General features: G+C 40.4%; 1 long non-coding RNA gene across 1 annotated transcript; it reads left to right on the forward strand.

Moving 5' to 3' along the window:
* Nucleotides 1-238: 238 nt before the first annotated feature.
* On the forward strand, nt 239-23820 carry LOC144265868 (uncharacterized). Its single transcript, XR_013346381.1, has 3 exons — nt 239-402; nt 22096-22244; nt 23170-23820. It is a non-coding gene; the product is annotated as an uncharacterized LOC144265868 (long non-coding RNA).
* The last annotated feature ends 321 nt before the right edge of the window (nt 23821-24141 follow it).

A 24141-nucleotide genomic window follows, 5' to 3' on the forward strand; every position in this document is an offset into this window, starting at 1 on the left:
AGATTAAATCCTGCAGTTCTTGCTCAGACAAATCTCTTCCTGACTTCTGTTGGAGTTCAGCCTGTACTAGGTCTGCCCTACAATTTCATGATTTGGCCCAAGGACTCTCTCTCATCTGTTGTTTTCAACTGCAGCAACTGTGTCATGTAGATAGAGTTCAGCCAAATTCTCATGCTGTTTATCAGTCACCTTAGGTCATGTGTCCCCTCCTCTTGATCAAGACTTGCAAAAACACATTTGTTCTAGGCAGACTGACAACCAGATCTGGAGACCTATTTCCCTGTGAAAGCTGAATTTCAGAGATTGTCCACTACTGGTATTCTTCCAGAAAGTAAAGTCATTATACATATTTCCAAAGATACCCTTCTGAAGCCAAAAACGTAAGATTATGGAGCAGTAACTGTGAGTACACGGGATCTTATTTTTTGAATACTGTTCCTGAGCATGATGTGCCCAAACATATAGAAAGTGGCTACTTGAAGCACTTGCTTCATACTGTTTGTACTTTGTAATATACTGGACCCTATTGTAAGAGACATTGCTATTATGGCTATGTTTGTTATGGAGGGATAAGGTACTCTGAAGAGGAGTCCATCATGACTAGAGCTGTGCAAATAAATTTTCAGTTAAAAAAAAAAGTTGTTTCAGGTCAAATCTAAAACTAAATTATTGGCAAACCAAGAAGTCCCCAAAATTAAATATTTTACTTTGATTTTAAAGAAGGTGGAATTTTTTAAAGATAATGTTAGGGGGCTTATTCCTTCACCCACTTACTTCCCTGGTCCTTCTCGCATGAACAGACAGCAACAATACCCGAAGTCCAAAGGTGCAAACAATTCGATGTTTATTGGGGTGAACTTCCAGCAAGCATGATTCCAGTTTCCTTCCTTAGTATCCTCTTTCCCAGCTCTGACACCACAGAGCCTTACACCTGTGTCCCTGTTCCCATTCCTACCCTTAGCCAAACATGATTCCAACTTCCTTACTCCCATTCCCTGTTCCCATTTCCCCCTTTAGCAAAACATGATTCCAATTTTCTTACCCCCATTCCCTGTTCCCATCTCACGCACCCACATGCCCACCCCCACCCACACCCAGTCACTTCCTCATTGACTACAGATTATATAGTAAAACTTGAGTTCTGCTTAGCTATACCTTAACCAATCATTTTCCTGAAATTTAACTAACCAATCCTAACATATTGTAACATGATTATGTAACCAATTATATCCCACCATCTTAATTAGTTTACACCCAGCAAAATTAATTATATAGCAGACAGGAACAATCACAGAACCAGACAGAGATTATACAGACAAACAATAGCAAAGTGGGAACTATAATGACAAGACAATACAGAAGTGAGGATTTCACATCCCAGCTATTGATAAGTGAGTTCTTGCCAGACAGGATGCTATCAAACTAAGTTTCCTTTTACATTTTCTAGGCACTTCCCTTTCTCTGGAGGTGATAGGAACTATCAGGACAGGATTGTATTCCTAACAGCTGAATAGCACCTTATTTCAGTGTGTCTAGTTTGGAATGTGAGGATGTGACTGTTTGCTTCTCAGCTTATGGCTGCCTCTGCTGCTTAGCCAAAGGCCTTAGCCTAAGAACAGGGCCTCAGACTGTCACAGTAAGAGAAGGCCCTTACACCAGCAGACAGTGATTTTGATTCTTTCTTTTATACCTCTATCACTAGCCAAGTGATAAGAATACACCTACATTCTTTGAGTGTAGGCCTTTACAGACAGGCCTGAATATCTATATCCTAACAGATAGAATTGGAGGTAGTTTCTAAACAAGAAGTCCTTTCAAACAGAAAAGTCAAAATGTTTCATTTCAACTTTCTGGTTTGTTTTTGCTGTATGGCTTTCCACACGAACAATTTAGTGAAATTCACATGAGACGTAAAACGTTTCATTGTCACCAAATATGTATTTTTGCCAAAAAAAAGTTTTGAACTAAATTTTTTTCCCAGCTCTGCTCATGACACAATGAAGGGGCAGAATTAAGGTTGTCTTGGTATGTTTTGCGGGAAGCTTTACCTTAACTGTGCATTTCCTGGTTTTCTTAAATTTCTGTCTTGTAGTTTCTCTTAAAGCTAAAGTATTTTTTATAGAATATGTGGCGGCACCATAACTGAGCATTCCCTGATTTTCAAGTCTCACTTTCCAGAAGGGTTAGCACTGCTGTGAGCAACCTTCATTTCACCTGTTTTTATAAGTGACTCTCTTTCTTTAACTTGACAGGCCCTTTGTGTCTATACCAAAGCCTATTTCTACAAATCAGAAAATTGTTCAAATCTAATAGCCATTATTCAGTCTCTAAAGCAGCCAGAGTCAGATCAGCTGGCCCACTGATTTAAAAAATATCAGTATACTACAATGCCAGTGCTAGAAAAAGAAAAAGGCCATTGGACAATGGAAATTACTATTGCTCACTGAGCTGAAAAGGTGAAGAAATCAGCACTCTATAGTGTATAATGTCCGTAGACATTGTATACTGAAACAAAAGCAATCTTTGATCACAACAATTTCATATATACAAAGTACTATATATATTAGCTCTGATGGTTGCAAATAAAACCTGTAGCAGAGTATAAAACAAAGAAAGTGCTGTCTTCCTGAATTATTAGGCAGCAAAGCTGCTGCTAGACACCTTGTCTACAGATGAAGACAAGTCAAAACTTTTAACCACTATTCACCTATATGCTTTTCCGTTTGCCATGTCCTCTTCTTACATATATATCTGATATTATATCAATGACCATCCCTTGGCCAGAACTGGTAACTACACAGCAATCTGAGGAGGATACACCTCTTCAGGATGAATGACTTTTACTCTGTCCTTGAAATTTACTGCAACAGGCTAATAAGAATGACAGCAAAGGAAAAATGATGGTATTTAGTATTACTGAAGTAATGACTTAGAGGCCAGTTTTGAAGGAAAGCACTTCTGTGTCTTCAGTATACAAAGATGAAACCTAAAAGTGTGTCACTCATATTCTGTGCTTAGTCACTCTTTTGCAGAGAGAACTGGTAAAAGGAAACATAATGGCTGGATTAATGAAGAGACAAAGATGTGTCCCCACACTCCTGTCCATCGCTGAATGACTGCTATGCCAAAAATGATTATTTGTTTACTTCCACATGCCTCCTTTTCTACCAGCTAAGTGGATCTTCCTCCAAAATGCGCATTGTTTCTTGAATTTGCTATAGGCTTGGACCTATGAGCTCTGCCACGCTTGTGCAATATTTCTACTGAATAAAGGGGGAAAGAAGTAGGAATCAAAAGGACACTTTCTTCTAGGGCTTAATTTGTGAATTTTTTGTTGAAATCTGTAGTTTCAACTGGGCAAATTCTGTACCTGTTACAGTAAGACTCCCATAGATTTCACCAGGACCAAGAATTGGTTGAACCTCAATAATCTAGGAAGCAAAACTTTGGATGTTTCATCCAGCTCTGAATGGATGTAAATTTTCATCACAATATTCAGGATTTTTCAGCACCTGTTTGATATTAATTCTTGTATTCTGCAATGAAAATGCATTTATTATCTAAGCATTTTGTCTTTGCTTTCTCCTTAACATTTCACTGCACAGTTCTCAGACTTGTATGACTGATAAGACACAAGTAGCTCACTGCCTAATAAAAGTTAGTGCTGCAGAAACCCTGGTAGGAACTGAAGGTTTTTAACAGACAACTGAAAAGAACTCATGGAAGCATGGCATGTAGCCAACACAAGGCCATTTTTAGAATGTATAGATACAGCACACCAGGAAATTATAGACTAATTATTGCAGTTTCGCATTGGTTGTGGGGAAAGTCTTGGAAATGGTTTTAAAAGATCAAATGGAGGAATGGTCGGAAAACCACAACTTGAATTAAGGATAGCCAACGTGGTTTCAGGAAGGGAAGGTCACGCCTCATTTACTTGTTGGAATTGTTTGAGCATGCTGCTGCCAGTACAAACATAGGGAATGCTGTGAACATTGTATACTTGGATTTTCAGAAAATACTTGACAAAATTCCACATCAGAGATTACTGTCTAATGTGCAAAGGCTTAATTCAGAAACGGTGGAGGGGGCCTCCTAGAAGTGAGGGGCTAACGGACAGGAAACAAGACAAGCTCTGTTAACCTTGGAAGAAATTTCTACTATTAGGAATCTTTCTAATAATCCTAGATGAGTTTTGCAAGATAGAATGGATATATGCTTTCATTTGGAGAGAATTCTGAATGCATCCGATGAAGTGAGCTGTAGCTCACGAAAGCTTATGCTCAAATAAATTTGTCAGTCTCTAAGGTGCCACAAGTACTCCTGTTCTTTTTGCGAATACAGACTAACACGGCTGCTACTCTGAAACCCGTCTCTAAGAAATGAGTTACAATTCATTCCGATTCCACAGAAAGACTTCCATTGTGACTTGTACCAGTTAAGTACCTGGGCTAATGGATCAAAGCAGTTCATTTTAACAAAACTACAACTCAACCCAAGATTAAAGAAACTCATCCTCTGTAATCCCTCCAAAAATGAGATAAAACTATGCTTGCAACACAGTTTCAAGAAGAGAGCTCTTCTAAGAAAGGTGAGAAAAGTGGTGTCCACCTCTTTTCTCATTCAGATAGAATAGATACGGTACCATATCATGGGTAAGGTATTAGAATCTTTACAAAGATTAATTCACAGCCATGTGGTCTAGTGGTTAACAATGCTCTTCTACCTAGCGGAGGAAGATATCCTGTTACAGTATCGCTTTGTGACATGTGTACTTGTAGTTACTATTTCCTCAGGGAATGTTTATCATAAATCATGGATGCATTTAATTTCAGTACCATGATTTGAAATACAAGTATGTTACACTTCAGCTTGTACTCTTGAGCTAAATCTTTGGCTATGATGACACTTGCCAACAGTAGGATGAACTTTTTCTCCCCATCAGAGTAACAGCACACATTCTAAATATACTGTTGTAAGACAAATTGCTGAAATTGGTACTGTGTAGTGCAGCAGTACTTATGCAAGAAAAACACAAAAGCAGTGCCTTCTTGGCAGTGATTTTAATAGTGATTTGGGTTGGGTTTGGGTTTTACAAAACCAAACCCAAAGCTGGGGTGGTTGTGGATTCAGGTTTCATTTCATTCAAATCACTGTGGCCTAGGGAAAGGTGAAGCAGTTGCTCGAAAATGGTTCTGATTTTGGCTTATTGCATTTTATTGGCCATTCCAAATAAAGATGGGCAAAACGGAGGGTGGCTTTGGTTTACCAAACCTCAGTGTGGATTTCGTTTTGAAAAACCAGGGATTATTACACATCTAGGTTCCATTTTATCTCAAACAAGTGATTGTTTCAGACAGGATATCACAATGCTTGGGTGGGCTGCCCTTTCTGAGGCTCACAAGTAGACCCTGTCAGGCCCCTGACTCCACCTCACTTTGGGGTGGGATCTAGCAATCCAACCACTCTCCGTCTGGGTCTCTGGTTACACTGCTCCTGGTTGCCAACCTCTTTGCTTAGCAGGCCCAGTGGCCTCGGCACCCACAAGAGTTCTCATTCAGGAGCTTGTGGACAGGAACAGTGTGCAGTGACCACAGAAGCAGCTTACCCAAACCAAAGTATGAATTATTTTTCCAAAGGGTCCACAGAGCCAGAGAAGGGCAGATCCTATTGTTTGAAGGAACGTTCCTTATCCAGGCCATTGTTTAACCTTTCCTGCCTGATTTATTTTAACTACCCATTTGATCCAGCTAACCATTCAGGAAGGGTAATATCACAGAGATGTACCCCTCAGTGTACCTCTGGGATATTACCCTCCCTGAGTGGATAACTAGATCGAACAAGTAGTTACAAGAAATCAGGCAGGAAAGATAAAACAATGGCCCTAAATAAAGCCACCCCCCCACACACACCTTTCCCAGTTCTTCACACAAGGGAATCAGCTGAATGATTCTTGTATGGGCCCATCTTTAAAGCAAACCTTGGGTAGCATGATACAGGCAAAAGGCCGAAGGCCTTGTGGTCTATTCACTCAATAAGTTATCACCATGAAGTGCATTTCTTATAGCTATTATAAACTGCCTTTTACATATACAGATAAGTGATCTCACCTATGTGTTTAGTAAATATTATAGTTATGGATAAGATAGCAAGACACAAACCTATAACTGTGTGCAGCACTCAAAAGTTATCCACAGCTGGACTTGCTGCATAATCTTTTTAGCTCCATTAAGTTGTCACTAAGTAATACAGACTGAATATTAGCCCTCCTTAGCACCCAGTGAAAAGGGCTATTGTCTATCTTTTTTTGTAATTAACCAACATAATTCCCAACTTTTCTGAACTGTAATAAATAGCAGCAAATGTGCCATATCTAAGGCAGGCTTTTAATTATGCTGGACCTGAATCTCCTCTCACACCAGTGTAAATTCAGCATAACTTGTTGAAATCAATGGATGTTACCCCAATATCACTGCAGCTATGCCACAAATACATCCCTTGTGCGGTGCCATGGATAGACTCCTACAAAGCATAATCCAGACTCACTCCACAGTCCCCACATATTCTGCCTCTCCTTCCCAGTAGAGCCTGACCAATTCTGATGCCTTTTAGGCCATATACACCTATAGAGGGAAGGGACAGATCTGTCCCATAAAAAGTCATTTGAACTAGGCCTGTTTATACAGCATGAATAGTTAAATATCAGAACTCAACTGAGCCTGTCCAGCCATCCTTTATTTAGCATTAACATTCCCTGCCCATCCCTGTTTACCTACTGCATAAACCGTTGATTGTAAGCTCTTCAGAGCAAGGTCTACATGTTTGAACAATGGGGCCTTGATTTGGGTTGGGGCCTCGAGGTGCCACGGTAAGATAAATAAGAAGAAGAAAGATTTAAAATACTGGAACACTTCTAGCTCCCATGCAACTGGTGGTTTTCCACTTCTCTGTTAAAATGATATCACCTCTCCCTTCTAAATCCACCCAGTCTCATTAGGCATGATCGCCACTAGTCTCAGTTCCCAATATCATGGAAGAGAATGGATACCTGCAGGACTCACAATGGCAGTTTTGAGCCTAATGAAAGAGACAAAACAGCAATTCTTTGGCAGACTCTGAACTGTAGCTCTTATGTTCCATTTCACATCTCAAATTCTTAACCTGTTTTGACAGGGGCACTCACAGCTTTGGTCCTCAGTACAATTCTTCTTTCGAGTCTCCCATCTCACATAAGTTGAAACACAGAAGGCAAAGGACAAGAGGCGATAATTACACTCAAGCTGCTGTTTTTTATAAATCTGACTGCTAAAATCATGTGGGTTTGTTTCTTTTAAATGTGCATATAGCATTAGGCAGGTTCCTCTGTCTTTCAAAATCATGAGTCACTCAGGGCACAAAGCAGCAGGTATTACAAGGAGAGTGTAAAGTTAAAATAAACATGGAATTGATGTTTACAAGATTGGAAAATATGGGGTGTGGTTCTTACATTTGTTAGGGTAAAACAGATTTTACAGTGGGCACATTTAAAAAGTTCATTCCAGTATTAGAAGTATTACTGATTCCAACCATGTTTCATGTACTTCAATGGAGAATACACCACTAGAACCAGTACTATCTTTAAAGCCAGGATGAACTTTTAAGTGTGTCCACATTATCTCAAATATGCAATGCAGAAGCTAGGCTTGATCATTTGCTTTCATGCCTAAATTTTGGTTTGTTTGCAGTGTTGGCATGTGCCTGTCATTCAGCTACTGATCTGAAACTCAGACCATTATAGCTGACCAACAATTACTCTCCTCATGTCCATAAATGCAGTAGAAATTGGCCAAAGAGATAGTGTTCATAGATGGCACCAGATTAGACACAGACTATAATTTGGGGTTCAGGTTCTAGGCCAAGTCAGGAATAAGGGTTTGGACTCAGTTGTATTGAAATTTGGTCAACTACTTGGGATGTATCCCATAAAAATGCTCTCTCTTTACATTGACAGTAAGATAGGAAAGGGCACTAGAAAATGTGCTATAAGAAACATTCTACACTGGAAGTGGGCTAGAATACAGGATTTAGCAGGTCTTTCCTTCTCTAATTTTTTTGTTTCTGAGAGTATTAAACGTAAAGGGACTGTGCTGAGACACTAATTCCTTGTAGACAGAACTGTCATATTCAGTCAAGTACACTTGATTCCAATTACCATTAGTTAAGCCTCTCTATAAAAACAGACAATATAGTTAGAATTTTAGTTGTAACACAATATTTCTCTGTTAGAAAACTGTTTTTCACTAAAATTGCTAACCAGATCCATGTATTATATAAAAAAAAATTAAACATATGAAACAGGAAGAGACTGTGAACAAGACTATAATCATGAGGTTCTGGTGACAACAAAAAGACCTTGAACTTTGCTCTTGTAGCTAATTTTGATGTCATTAGAACTCTCAATGTATAGTATTTATAGGTCTTTGTACTTCAGGGTCTATCATTTATTCTATATATTAACTTCTAAAACTACAAACACAATGTAACCTAGTTATTGAAAAGGCCACAATCCCTGGCATGGCATGTATGGATGCCAATCCTGCTGCTTTTTGCATCTGAGACACTCACAGAAAACAACTTGTTTTCACAGCAGTTCCATAAAACCAGTTCAAAAAGGAATGATGTTGATTGGAGGTGCCTTGGGGTAACAGTTCATTTTAGCTAGTACAATACTTCTGGTATATAGAAATTTACAGCCTCAAAAAGTCTGGGAAAGATTAATTAATACCAACCACAACACCCACGTGATAAAAGGAAGTGAGTCCTAATTAGAGTTACATCTGTGCTACAAAGTTTAGATTCATTCCTTGAGTTTGGCGTATTCAGACATGACTCCAAGCCTACTTCTAGTATTAACATTCCAATTTTGCACATGGAGAAAGAGATACAGAGCACTTGATTATGATTCCAATTTCTCTAGTGTATACCAGGAGTAACTCACTGAAGTCAGTAGTAGAGTTACAATGCTGTAAAGTAGGTGTAAAATCAGAAGCAAGACCAAATGACTTGCCCAATGTACATAATAGAGCATCAAGAACCCAAGTGTTCTTGACTCCAACTCCCTATATCAAATAACTAGATCTTGTTCCCTCTCCAACACTTCAGTAGTATGCCTCCCCTGTGGCTTCTGCAGGTCACCCAGATCTTTGTCCCTACGTGTACACACAGCAGAATCATACTGGGTCTCACGCAAGAGGGCCTACAGCACTTGTGGAGAAGGGGCAAAATTTATTCCCACCTTCTGGCATATTTTTCAAAACAAATGTACAATGCCAAGAGGGGAAAAAAATAGACTATCCCTATCAATGCCCAGGTGCTGTGAGTGTTACATGCTATATGCTCTATGTCTCACACTTGCCTCCTTTTCAACACCACATTTTCCCCCCATGGAAAGCTGTGACTTTATCTCATTGATTACAATTCATCCAGCAACGTCTGTCCAAAACAATCAGATCATTTGATTGACTGAGGATTTTAGCAACTCCCCTTGGAAGACAAAATTTCATATGCAGTCTAACAATTGCTAGCTTATAAACTCCTCGGGGCAGGTACCATATTTACTCATGTCTGCACAGCACATAGCACATTTTGGATGCTATTACAATAACACTATTGTGCAGAAGATTACATGGCTCAATAGGAATAAATCCATAAAATAAATACAAGGTTTGGGTTATTTAATGGAACCGTGAGAGGCAGCTCTCTTCATGATGGTGTCTTTAAACTGTCAGCTTTGGTATGACAAGTAATGTTTAAAATGAATTTCATTTAGAGCTGGGAAAATATGCTGGCTCAACAGCCCTGGAGAAAGCCTCTGTCCTGTAGTGGTAGTGAGAGATTTCCCCATATCTAATAATGTGCTTCAACTTTGCTCTGGAAGAACCATCACTATAACCAAGAGGATAGTTCAGTCTCCTGGCCAATTCAGTGACCAATACAATGGTGATGGGTATTTGTATTGCACTAGTCCCCAAGAGGCCTTACTCATGATCATGGCCCAATTGCACTAGAACCTTTACAAACACTTTAATGTTTGCAGCATGTAAGCTTTACACATTAAAGGTACTGCCCCGGCTCAGACGAGCTTATAAACTAACACATAATGATGCTGGGAAAGTGGAACGCATTGACCTAGCTGCTGAGTCTACCAAAACGGATTTCATCAGGGAAAACAAAGATGGTCTTAGATGTAAGGAACAGGACTAGGTCTGAGATCTGTTGTATTCCTAGCTCTGTCTGGCACAGACTTCTTGTGGGGTGTATACAGACATGTCACAAGTGATTGTTTCTTCTAATCCTGAGCTAAGGATGTGCAGGTATTTCAGTATCCAGTATTTATCTATGTGCAATGCCCATTCACTGTCCTACTGTGGTGCAATTCCCAGAAGTGCTAGGGTCTAAGCCCACTCTCTCTAGAAGCATTTGAAAAAACTGGCATGATCTTCAATAAGAGCAGGATTGGCCCTTAGAACGTCCAATGTAATATGTGCAGTCACATCTCTCTCTCTCGGAATGATAGCAAGAGATACACCATTGTTGATACTGTAAAGTGAAAGGGCTATTGCCAAATATCTCCATTTTCTTTTATTTGTAGGCATTTCAATGGACCTCATCATAGGATCTGAATATTTGTTTTCTAAGTGGGCTTCTCCCCAGGGTCAGTCAAGTACATCCAAGTTTGGAGGTATCAATATTTCCATGGGGGCATCCCAGCATCTCAAATCCTGAGCCACATAATCAGCATAAAATTTGTTATTGAAGTACTGCAATTATAATGGAACTTCATCCATTTGCAAATTCAGTCTGGCTCTTGTAACTTCTGGGTGTGCTTAGGAAACATTTTTAAAACTTAAATCGCAGGTTTTCTTGCCCCAAAAACCTCCAATGACCACACTCTATTTTCTGGTATATTGCTAAAGAAAAATTGCATTTAAAAAGAAAAAAATCATTTCAATAAAAAGTTGCATGTTGCTTTTAGGGGGAGGCAGGGTCTAATAATTGTATTTCAAATATTTGCATTTACATTTTTCAGAAGATTTTCTATTGCCTTAGGGATTCATTTACACAGCAGAAACACAGATCTAGTGTTCCCATGGTATTTCAAATCCAAGATGGTGGAAATACCACAGGCGACCAGTTCTAATTTTAAAAACAAAATCCCTGAATCAAATAGCATTTCAAGGCCTGGGGAATTAAAAGGCAAAGAAAAACAGTAAACACTAATAGAAATACCAGCCATATTTAGCTTTAGATGAATACCATTACTTTTATTAATACATATTGATGTAAAACCATAGCTGCACATGGAACTCCACAAGAAAAAGAAATCCCTACTCATGCTCCTTGGAACTTAAAATGAACTGGTTTGATCCTGAACTCCCTCAACTTCCATTAACATCAGTAGGAGCTAAGGGCTGATGGCCTCTCATAAGCTGATGTGCTTGGCACCTGCCAGGATCAAGCCATAAGTCAGAGAAAGAATACAACAAAAAATGACAAAAGCCCATAATGGGCAGGAGTAGATATGGTATAAAGGGAAGACATCTGTGAACCCATGGGAAAGTAGAAATGCTTTGGAGGCAGGAGACATGCTCCTGTAGTGAGTGGATTGATGAGCTGATTAGTTACATTTGTTTCTTGTTGGTTATTTGGGGGGCTGGATGAAAGGGAGAGTATTTTATGTTTATTTTTATTCAATTAATATTTAGATCATCATTTTAAATTACATTTGGTGGATTTTCATTGGAAATTTTGAAAGAAGAAATATTTTCAAATTAATTCAGGTTCTTGTGCATTCTGAATGTACAACCCAAATTGTTTTTCCAGAGTTTGCCAACACCAGTCAACCTTAAATACTATTACCCAGGACAGACAATGGGAAAGGGGGGTGGGGAGTTATTGATCTCAGTACAGACAATCTTCAGGCAGCAGCTCCAAAGTTAGAATCTTTGGACTTTCACTGGCACTGCCAACTGGAGTCCTAAACAAAACAGTCTGCACACTGGACTCTGTGTACTGAAGAGCCCCTTATGAAAATACTGCTTCTAAAATGACCTATCTTACATAGTAAAGTTCAGGGAATGTTTTCCTTTAATTTTAACTGTGTGTTGGTGCCACCTACCGGATAATGTTGGTATGAACGTTGGCATACATTCCCAGCTACACATGTCTCAATATTGTTGGCTATTTGAAGAATCAGAAAGGGACCCTTTCCTGGCAGAGGTGCAGCTTCAAAATTATTTGAAGGAGGTGATGTGGGGAGACCAGAAGTGAAAATACAAGATTCCTGAAACCAGTCTGAAGTGGATATCAGTGGGATAGTCAAAAACTTCAAGGGAATACTATATGTCCCCTCCTAGCCTCCTCCTGTCCTTCCAGTGGTTGCTTCTTAGGGATGCGAATATAAGTAAAGAAAAGTAGGGAAAGTTTCAGAATATTAAAATAATTACAGAAGTCTATTGCTCTGCTCCAAAAATAAGCAAAATTGGCAGAACTCCAAACTACACTTTGACTTAAAAACATTTTTTTAACGATTAATACCATTAAGTGGTATCACTATCATTCTGACATCTGATAAGTAGCACTGACTTTATATAATACAGATAGTAATATGGGACTACTTCTTTGCAACAGCTTTATGAGACCATCTGATAGTCACAGATATAAGAATTTACCCAGAGAAAATAAGTTATTTTTCCTGTTTTAGAGATGAGGATCTGAGGCACAGGGAGATTAAGGAATCTGGCTCAAATCACGCAAACTCAGTAAGAGCTGGGAAATCAATCTTGGGTCTCCTAGTCTAATGCCTCAGTCACAAAAACAGTATCATGGAGGAAATTAACAGCCATGTTGTTATACCGCACCTGCTAGGCCAAGGAATTTAAGCAGCACAAATAATGGCAACTCAGAGGTCTCAACTTTATGTTTCCTTGATATAAGTAACTCAGCAGAAGGGTAACAGGGTACAGAGTCTATCATTTCTAGGTCAATCCAGTCCAGGTTAGAAGTAACTGAAATTGTTACTATGTAAGGGTTGTTTAAGCGATGAAGTTGCCTAGGGAGCACAACAGGGATTGGAAGTCCATTCCCAATTTTGCATTTCCACTTTAGGCAACTCACAAGATGTTTGCCTCTGCTCCCTCATCTATAAAATCATGCCATTGATAAAAACATGATTAAGTGCTTTGAGATCCTTGGAGAAAAGAGTTATGAGAAATGAGTAACTTAACGTAACTTCTAGTACACAGGTATTCTTATCACAATTAGCATCTTTGTTGGCAGTCTCGACAAAGAGACCAAGAAGACTGACTGAGCATGGGAAATGAACTCACCCCTAGAAACTGTCCATCTCAATAAGGGTTGAGGAGAAGATAGAAGCTTGCATCGCCGATGTGCATACCTATATGTGGATAAACACAGAATGCCAGCCTGTAGTGCTTTTGATCTGGTACCATTTATTAGCCCTAAAGTCACTTTTTTTTTTTTTTTAGGAATTAGTGCCTCTAACAAAAATAAACTGAAAGGTGGCATAAAAAAACCCCACCCATCTCATATGCAGACTGGGAAGGATGTGTGAGTTATGGAGATCCAGATTCTTTCATTCACATTGAATTTTTGGGTATACAGTAAATTGAGCTGAGGATTAATATTAATGATTTTCAGCTAAAGGAAGTGGAAAATATTGCAGAACTGAATTGGATAAATGAGGTAGTTGAACTGCAATTAAAAAAAAAAAAAATCACACCCCTCCACAAGCTCCAAGAAAAGCTGGAGAGCCTTAGGTTCCTTACTTTATTTTCCTCTTGCTTTTCAAGTGCAAATATTTTAGCATGAATTTTGCTGCCCAGGAAGAAAATATTATTTCATGAAGATTATATTGGAGATGCATCTCTTACCTCTAATAGCATGTTATTTCCTTAAGAAAAAAAGATCCAGCTGTTCTTCTCATTCAAAAAGGAGTAAATCCATGTACTAATTACAGCTAAGACAAACACTACACAAGTCACTTCACTAAGATGTCTTCAAATCACCAGGGCCTGATGAAATGCATCCTATCTGAGATATCAGCAATTATCTTTGAAAAGTCATGGAAGACGGGAGACATTCCAGAAAACTGGAAAAGGGCAAATTTTGTGCCCATCTATAAAAAGGGAAATAAGGACAACCTAGGGAATTACAGACTAGTCAGCTTAACTTCTGTACCCGGAAAGATAATGGAGCAAATAATTAAGCAATCAATTTGCAAACACCTAGAAGATAATAAGGTGATAAATAACCTTATTATGGACTTGTCAAGAACAAATCGTGTCAAACCAGCCTGACAGCTTTCTTTGACAGGGTAACAAGCCTTGAGATGGGGGGAAGCGGTAGATGTGGTATATCTTGACTTTAGTAAGGTTTTTGATACTCTCTCGCATGATCTTCTCATAAACTACGAAAATACAACCTAGATGGAGCTACTACAAGTTGGATGCATAACTGGTTGGAAAATCGTTCTCAAAGAGTAATTATCAGTGGTTCACAGTCATGCTGGAAGGACATAATGAGTGGGGTCCCACAGGGATCTGTTCTGGGCCCGGTTCTGTTCAATATCTTCATCAATGATTTAGATAATGGCATAGAGAGTACACTTATAAAGTTTGCAGATAATACCAAGCTGGGAGGAGTTGCAAGTGCTTTGGAAGACAGGATTAAAATTCAAAATGATCTGGACAAACTGGAGAAATGGTCTGAAGTAAATAGGATGACATTCAATAAGAACAAATGCAAAGTACTCCACTTAGGAAGGAACAATCAGTTGCACACATAGAAAATGGGAAATGAGTGCCAGGAAGGAGTACTGCAGAAAGGGATTTGGGGGTCATAGTGGATCACAAGCTAAATATGAGTCAACAGTGTAACGCTGTCGCAAAAAAAGCAAACATCCTTCTGGGATGTATTAGCAGGAATATTGTAAGCAAGACACAAGAAGTAATTCTTCTGCTCCACTCCACACTGATTAGGCCTCAGCTGGAGTATTGGGTCCAGTTCTGGGCGCCGCCACATTTCAGGAAAGATATGGACAAATTGCAGAAAGTCCAGAGAAGAGCAACAAAAATGATTAAAGGTCTAGAAAACATGACCTATGAGAGAAGATTGAAAAAATTGGGTTTGTTTAGTCTGGAGAACAGAAGACTGAGAGGGGATACGATAACAGTTTTCAAGTACATAACATGCTGTTACAAGGAAGAGGGAGAAAAATTGTTCTTAACCTCTGAGAATCAGACAAGAAGCAATGGGCTTAAATTGCAACAAGGTCAGTTTAGGTTGGCCATTAGGAAAAACTTCCTGTCAAAGTGGTTAAGCACCAGAATAAATTGCTTAGGGAGGTGGTGGAATCTCCATCTTTGGGGATTTTTAAGAGCAGGTTGGACAAACCTGTCAGAGATGGTCTAGATAATACTTAGTCCTGCCTTGAGTGCAGGGGACTGGACTAGATGACCTCATGAGGTCCCTTCCAGTTCTATGATTCTAAGACATAAGATAATATGGAAGATAAAAACTGACACCTTCCAAGTGTTCAAAAAATCATGAGGACAACACTGGCTCTGAAAGACCATCTAATATGGAAATAAAGTGACTAAAGGAAAGTTTGCCCTCACATAATCTATTTCCCTTTAGCAAAGACGAGCACAGCCTTCCAAAAATGGGTGCATCCCATTGTTTCTCACTTTCTCATCAGGTTTTGCAAGTGATGTAACTTCATTACTATACCATGAAAAGAACAATGGGCTGGACTTTCCATTGCCTTGAGTAATACAAAGATCTAGTTTGTGTGGTCAGCACGACTGTCTTCAGTATTTGTCGCAGCCACTCTGCAGCCTGTTATTTTCTCACAGCTAGGGCTTACTTCTTTAACTCAGAAGGCTCCAGCTCATTTTGTCAAAGTTTTCGACAGACCTGAGCAGCAGGATGTTTGCCAACAGTCATCACTATTTATTTAAAACTTTTTCTGTGAGTGTAATAACTCATTTTAAAAGTGCTGATTTGTCAGAACCTGAAGAATGAAGGTGTCTATTTCTCCATAGATCATACACAGCACGGGCAGCAGCAGTGAACACCCCTTCACATTGTTCCACTAATATACCTCATCCCTGACCTAGCGGGCTGAGGATGAGAAGATGAGAAGTTAGATGAGAAGTTAGTTCAGTCTCCATGGTCCATTCAGTCCCAGGCTTCTCTGCTAAAACTGCTATCAAGTATTAATTGTGTAGAGAAGGGTGTTCAGGATAGCAATTGTCCAGTTCTAACTGGATCAACAAACTCATTGCACAAAAGTCACCTGACAACTATTAGATATTAACATCTTTCAGTTACTGCTGACCAGGGTGGAATTTGAACTGGTAAATTAGACATGAATGGCCGCTGGTCAGGGAATGTGTTTTTTTCCCCACAGAAAAACAAAAATTGGAGATAAAGACTGCCTGAGAAACCCAACCAACAGAGAAGAATAGAGGTCTGAGGCACCTGAACTACAACTCCCATGAGTCATTGCAGCAGCATTTCAAAATGGGGTTTTTCCCCTCTTTGGGCTGAAAGCAGACACTTGGAAAGTTTTGTTTAGTCAAAAACCTACTATTCTGTTGAAAAAAAAAATTTTTGATGAAAAATTTTCAGCCAGCTCCAGGAATTAATACACTGTAGACCAGAGGTGGGCAAACTATGGCCCACGGGCCACATCCGACCCGCAGGACCGTCCGACCCAGCCCTTGAGCTCCCGGCCAGGGAAGCTAGCCCCCGGCCCGGGAGGCTAGCCCCCGGCCCTTCCCCTTCTGTTCCCCCCTCCCCCACAGCCTCAGCGCACTATGCCACCAGCGCTCTGGCCGAACTGACGCCGGCGTGGCCGCGAGTTCCTGCTGCTCTGAGTAACGGGTAGGGGGTCCCAGGGGGAAGTCAGGGGACAGGGAGCAGGGGGTGGTTGGATGGGGCGGAGGTTCGGGGGGGGCAGTCAGGAGATGAGGACCGGGGAGGGTTGGATAGGGGCTGGGGTCCCGGGGGGCGATTAGGGGCAGGGGTCCCGGGAGGGGGCGGTCAGGGGACAAGGAGGGGGGTTGGATGGGTCGGGATTTCTGCGGGGGTCAGTTGGGGGTGGGAAGTGGGAGGGGGCGGGGTCCAGGCTGTCTGGAGAGGCATAGCCTTCCCTACCTGGCCCTCCATAAAATTTTGCAATCCCAACGTGGCCCTCGGGCCAAAAAAAAAGTTTGCCCACCCCTGCTGAAGACTAATTTTTTCCAGTTTGAATTTTCTATTATATATATATATATATATATATATATATATATATATATATATATTTGAAGTCTAGTGTTCTCTCAATGAGTATATGAACACAAAGTTTGGATCTGAACTTCCCTGAGCTCAGAGGCGTTTTGATCTATGATTTTGGTCTAGGCCAGACTTTGTTTAGTAATGAGTGAAGTTATGTGCACTCAACAAGAAGAGAACATACCCCCCAGCTTGAATTAATATCTAACATGCATCTTATTTAGTAGGGTTAATATGAAACTAGACAAAACTATTTCAAAATATAACTGTGCAAATGATTCTTTCCAACTGAGCTGTGGGAGGTTAGAATGAAATTCCTGTGCTCACAGTGAGCTCAGCTGACCAGCAGGAGAGAAAAAAAAAACCAAAACACTGTTTAATGGAGGGCCCCACATCTTTGCACCTGTAGTTCAGTTTCTGCAATCCATCATTTACATTACCTTTGGAAATGGAGGATTAGGAAAATCTTGTGGTAAATTTACAGTGAACTGTGAATGCTTCCTGTCCTCCCTGCCTCAGCTACAGCTGGAATCTAATAACTCAAAATCAGTTATTTCCTGGCAAAATAATATATTTCTACTGACAAATATTCTTTCTGGGGAACTGAAATGCTACTATGGAGAGTGTTGGATGATGAGTCCTGTAGGTTGTAAAATCTAAATTCATTCTGATCCTACATTTAAAACCAATATTTACCTTTCTCTGAGGAATTTTAATCATTTCCTTTACTGCAGCAATGATTCTTTAGAGATAGTTCTGGACCTAGAAAGGAAGAGGGAAAATATTCAAGGAAGATAGAGAACTCTACATAACCAAGGTCTTTGTACAGTACTACAACATGTGTCTGAAGAAATATTACACTGCAAATAGCTAAAGAAGTCATTTAGGAACCACAGTCTTTTCAAGCAGCTAGTTGGGTTTTAGGGCGATCACGGCCTCTCACTTCATGACTCCACAAATAGGATTATCTAATGACTTATTAGGAGGGCCGATCATTTTTTATAGCCACATGGCATCTCAGTGCTTTCCCTGTTGTGTACCTCTACTGGTACTATGGTGAATGTGAAGCTAATTTGCCAACCTGGAACATTCCATACCATGTCCAAAGGCAGAGTAAGACAGAATGCATCAAATTTTTCAGTACTGTTGTAGTTTACCAGTGTAGAAGCAGGTAACAAGCATCAGTCGTCACATTTATTCATCAGTCCTGAAATTACGTTAGCTGATATCAGCTTATGGGTGGAGGACTACAAACATTACCATGGACAATCAAATCTATCATCACTGTTTCTGTATAACAGTCAAAATATAAAGTGGGGAGTGGAGAACTTGTTTTGTCAAGTTTAGGACCCTCTTAATAATAGAGCGTTCTATATTTAGAACTTGAAGTTATGACAGAAAAATAATCATTTGAGGTTTCAGTTCCACTCAGCTCAGTCTATTCAGGATTTCAAGTGCAAATCCTGAGCTGCCACAGGTCTTTATTTCATGTCCCTGGTTAGTTCTACAAGCAAGGCACAAATTACTTTCAGGCAAGAATCGCTATTGTTTGCATAACACAAGATTCCGTTTAGCTACAAATACATGGGGTGAGGAAGCAATTACATTTTCCTTTAAAAACTCTGGTTTAATTTAAGAGAAAAAGTGTCTGGCAAAACTCAAAAGTTTAACAGAATTTGAAACTCAAAACTAAAAAAATAAAAAAAACACTAGAGGTTTTGCAAAGCCAAAACACCAGGATGTTCTCTCACCCCTAACAATTAATTATGCAACATTTAAAGGCAAGTCTTGTGAGTAAACCCTTTTGCAAATGATTACATGCTATGGAAACAGAATATAATAGTAATACTATCAATTACATAGTGTTTTATATTCAAAGAGTTGTACAAACAAAGAAATTCATATTTTTCTGCAAAATCAATTCTGATCAATAGCGAGTGGAAATTAGCGAAGGGAAAAACCAGAACCCTGGTTTCAAGCACTCAAGTTTTGTGAGTGTTAAAATCTGAACCTGGATTTGTAATTTTCCAGTTGGCCCTAAACTTTATGAGATTAAATTCTGCAGAGTGAGCCCATATATAAACATGTAAACAGTATCTGTGTGTATGTTCTGTTTGTGTACATTCAGAGAAACTAGACATGCTAGTTGTTTTTCTTACATGTACATTCAGTAGTTAGAAAAATAGAAGTCAATATAAAGTACAGATGAAAGCTACTGAACCAGCTCCAGCAAGCACTAACTCTTAGTGGTACAAAATAACATCTAGTTGTGCTCAGATCCCCTTACTCGGGTGGGGGGGGGGGAATCTATGTAGGGAATAAGAAGTTCCATAAAGTTTCCGTTGCAGTTTTTCCTCAGTATCATTCCCTTAGGGGGTATCCCACATACCCCACATAAACGGATATTTAGTTCTCAAAGCCACTGACCTTGGATTTCCACTCAGCTCTAAGGTTGTGCAACACCAGCAAAGACCACATACTGCCACACTCTCACAGCTCTCCATGTCCCTTCCCAACTCCCTGGCAGCATGGATCCAGCACAACTTCTAAATTGGCTGCTTTCCATGGACTCCCTCCTTAGTAGGGACTCCACATCATGGAAAAGTGGACACCACATGCTTTTCTGGGGAGAACATGCAGAGAGTACCCGTTTCCCCTCTCCAGCCCCAGTTCCAGGGTCACAGCCTGCTCCTGCCCACAATGAAGCTACCAGGGTCCTAGGGGGGAAGCAAGAGCAGGGTTCTAGGGGGAAAGCAGCTGAAGCAGCACTCCTACCTTCAGACAGGGATCCACTGTGTTTTTATCCCTGCTGCTGCAGAAGGAATGACTTAGCCCTTGGCTAACATGTCTCTGAAATACTGGTTGCATGTGAAACATGATATAAATACTCCCTATCTGCAGTGCATCCACCACAGATAACTATGAACCATGATATGACTTCTGAAAACACCACCTCCAGATGTTGGACAGTAACAGAAACTGCAAGGGTTCTACAGCACCAGAAGAATGTAGCATGGGGTTGGCAACAATGCCATTGGCAGCCTATGGTGGAGGAAAAATTGGTGCACACGGGTGAGGGATGAAGATTTTGATGAAGAATAAGAATAGAGCTTCAGGTACAATCTACAAAACCAGAACTTTAGCAAGCTTCTCAATTCCCCAGTGCATTCAGAGCATAATGACCAGAGTACCATTTAAAGGGCCAGTGGTAACAGGCAATTCCTGAGGCCCTCTTGGATAGAAGAAGTAGACAGCAGAATATGTATCTGCATGAACGTATTTAGAAATATTTACCTTGCCAAACACAGGGGATATCTGTGCTATTCAGAAAATTTATTCTTCAGTTTGTCCATCCCGAGTACAGCAGCAGTCTTAAGTTTCATGGGCCAGATTCTGCTCTCAGTAACACTGCTGTATTCTGTTGATCTTAATAATATTGCTCTTGATTTATTCAGAGGTAAATGAGGAGAGAAATCAGCCCCTTTGTTTTTATAAAGGACTGAAAAAGTCCTTTTATGAAGGTAACTGTACGAAGTCTAATGATGTTCACAGATTGTTACATTGCAGTCAATTTCCCTTCTGCTGCTGGAGAACTAACTTTTTAAAAATGTGTTTCAAAAAGGATTCACCCTTTCTCCTCCCCACTGTGGAAGTGAGAAAAAGTTTGTTTTTTATGCTCATTCATCTTCATTTCAGTTAAGAATGCTCTAGGACTGCCAAATTTACTAAATTTTGTGGGATTTTGGTAAGGAGAGAATGAGAGAAGAATTAGAAATCAATCCAAGGCCACCAGAATGCATTAACAAGATCCAGAAAGAATGGGGTTTTGGTTAGACTTGTTTTGTAGGGTTTATTTGGAAGAGAACCTCTTAGGTTAAAGTAGAGAAACTTAATTCACATTCCTTCTTGCTAGTTAGAAAGATAATTTCATATACAGACTTTAGCACTACCAACAGGAGAGAGACTGGAAAGCTTCAGAAAACATGAATTAAGGACAGTCAATTGTAAAACCAAAATTTCTCAGCTCTTGCTGGTTTGTGATAAAACCTTAACACTATTTAAACTTAGAGGAATTGTATTTAATTTCCCTCCTTTCCACTCTTTCTTCCCTCCTGCCCCAACGTTTTTTATATATAAAAAAAGACAATGGAAAGTTATAAGATATGAATACTCTTTCCTGGAGAAAGTAGCCATTTGTGTCCAGGGAAGGGTCAAATAGTTTGGATAAAATAAGAACCAACCCAAACCACCACACATTCTTGAACTGAAGCTTCAGAATATTTAACAAACTCTTATTCTTTCATTTTCTTGTGCTTTTGCGTTTCCTAATTTAGCTGTGCCCAAGAGTGGGAGCACTAAAACACACCAAGAAATATTCCATTAGTGGTGAGATGGATGGACAGATCTGGATCATGACACCTCCATTTCATGTGCTAACTATTCATTTCCTGCCCTTGTGGATTCATTGTCATGTTGTCCAATCTTGGGGGCTTCATCCACAATGCAAGTTTTAAATGCTGAGACATTTTTCCATTATGTCTATATACCACAAGCTGAAATTTGTTTAGTTATAAAAGGTTTTTATGATATTCTGAGTATTTTTTTCATGAACATCAATAATTTCAAAAAAGTTCTCAATTGTTTCATATTATCTCACTCTTTTTAACTCTGTATATTAAACATTAATTTTTATTCTTTATTTTAAATTAACTAAATGCCTCTAGCACTTATTCTGGCCATTTTATATTTCTTTAGGCCTCACACAGTAGTCACACTGAGAAAGGGATGACTGGAAATAACAGGAAACAGAAGGAAAAACAGACCCAGGGTAGGGCTCGAGGAAAACCCTCTTTTATCAAACCAGTAATCCAAAGATTCAGGTCAAGGGCCGAACCCCATGCCAGGTACAGACCATTGTCAGTTCCAGAAAGACAATAAACCCCATCCGACTTGAGTTCTTCCCCAGGTTTTCCTTATGGAGGTCTGAAGAATTTCTCCCATTCACCAGACTTTCAGTTTGTGAACACAGCTCGGGGTGGGAGACACACTGTACGATGAGTCCCCAGGATATGCTTCATCTTGGGGAAATCTGGCCAGTCTTTCCACTCGCTAAGTGGATGAGCAGCCTGTGGCCTGAACATCACCTAGGGAAGCCCCACTGCTCCTCCTCTCTTCTGATCAGGTTATAGCTCTCAGGCCTGTAGAATCCAATTTTCTCCAGGATTACTCCTCCCCCCGCCAAAAAAAGAGCCTTTCCTTTATCAAGGCCTTCAACTTTCTAAAGGCTGCTTCTTCCCCTTTATCAGTATTTCCCCTCCTGATTATTCCATCCAGGTGAATGCATGACATTTCTAACAGGAGCCAAATGCATCCCATCTTTCTAAGCTTGGCCATTAACCTCTTTGAGTCCTAGCCCTGTGTGGGTTTTGGAGACCCCATTACAAACCTTAGTTTCTTAATTAAACAATATAAGAAACACTGGTCTAGATTCAGAATGGCTTTTAGGCACTTAGAAAATTACTGGGATTCGCAAAGCCTGAGTTCACTGCCTAGGTGCCGAATATTATGAATGGGGAGAGAGAGGTGCCTCAGAATGGGATTCACAAAAGCCAGGACACTAGGTGGCACCTCACCTAAACTAGCCAATGTGAGTTATGTTCGTGGTCCTACCCTTCTCTTGGAGATGGGTACCTAAGTCCAGGCAAGCACCTCTCTCCTCTTGGAATTTTCAGCTGCAAACCCTCTCTTGGTGTTAGGTACCTATGCCATTTTTAGCAAGAAGCTCATCCTTCCCTCTCGCCTGATGATTCTTTCATTATTTATCCACAGCAGAACAGCTTCAACATTGGGCCAGAAAGAAAGACAGCAAGCACAAGAATAAATCCATAACTTGGTAGTCAGAGCTCTCACCTGGGAGATGGAAGACCCAGAATCTAGTCCCCTGGCTCCATGGGCGGTGGGTGAATCTTGGGGAGGCTAGCCTCCTGCCTCACCTCTTCTGGCCGAGACCACACCCACAGTCTCTGGTCTCAGCCAGCCTGTGGCCCAGGATCAGAGCTTGGTCAGGGCAACAGAGGGGGGGAAGAGAGCTTGGCCCCAGCTGGGGTTGAGCTCTCAGCCCCCACGGGGACCGTGGCAGAGCTCTCGACCTTGGCAGAAGCTCCAAGTCCAGAGCCCCTCACCCATTCCTCTCCTTCCCCCACAGCCCCACTCCTTCCCCATGGCCCTGCCCCCACTCCCCCCATACCCTTCCCCCCACTCACTCCTTTCTCCTCCTCAGCTGCAGCCCCACGACCGGAAAAGCTCTGTACCCCTGCTCCAGCTGTGGTGGGGAGCAAGAGCTCCTCCAGCCCCAGGGCTGTGGTGGGGGGAGATTTTTCAAGGGACCCCGAATTGGCCTGGCCCCTGCCCAAGATACTGTGGAGCAGGTGTTTTACTTATTGTTTGAATACTTGAGTCATTGTTGCAATGTTCTCCAAACTTAATGTTGTGTCCCATCTCCTCTTAATAAAAGTTTTATTTTGTTATAAATACACTGTTATATACTGTTATACACAGTTATACACTGACTCAATGCTCAGGCGTGACAAAGTTTTGCCTCTCAGGTGTGCCACAGGGTGGTGGTTAGTTTTCCCAGATTTTGGGCAACTCTCCCCACTATGCCCCATAGCATATGATGTCCCAACAGAAGAGCCACCCCACTATGCCCCATAGCATATGATGTCCCAACAGAAGAGCCACAAGAACAATTAAAAGATTGGAAAACATGCTTTAAGTTTATAGTGATAAGCTAAATATATT

The sequence above is a fragment of the Eretmochelys imbricata genome, chromosome 6 (assembly GCF_965152235.1).
Source record: "Eretmochelys imbricata isolate rEreImb1 chromosome 6, rEreImb1.hap1, whole genome shotgun sequence".
NCBI lineage: Eukaryota > Metazoa > Chordata > Testudines > Cheloniidae > Eretmochelys > Eretmochelys imbricata.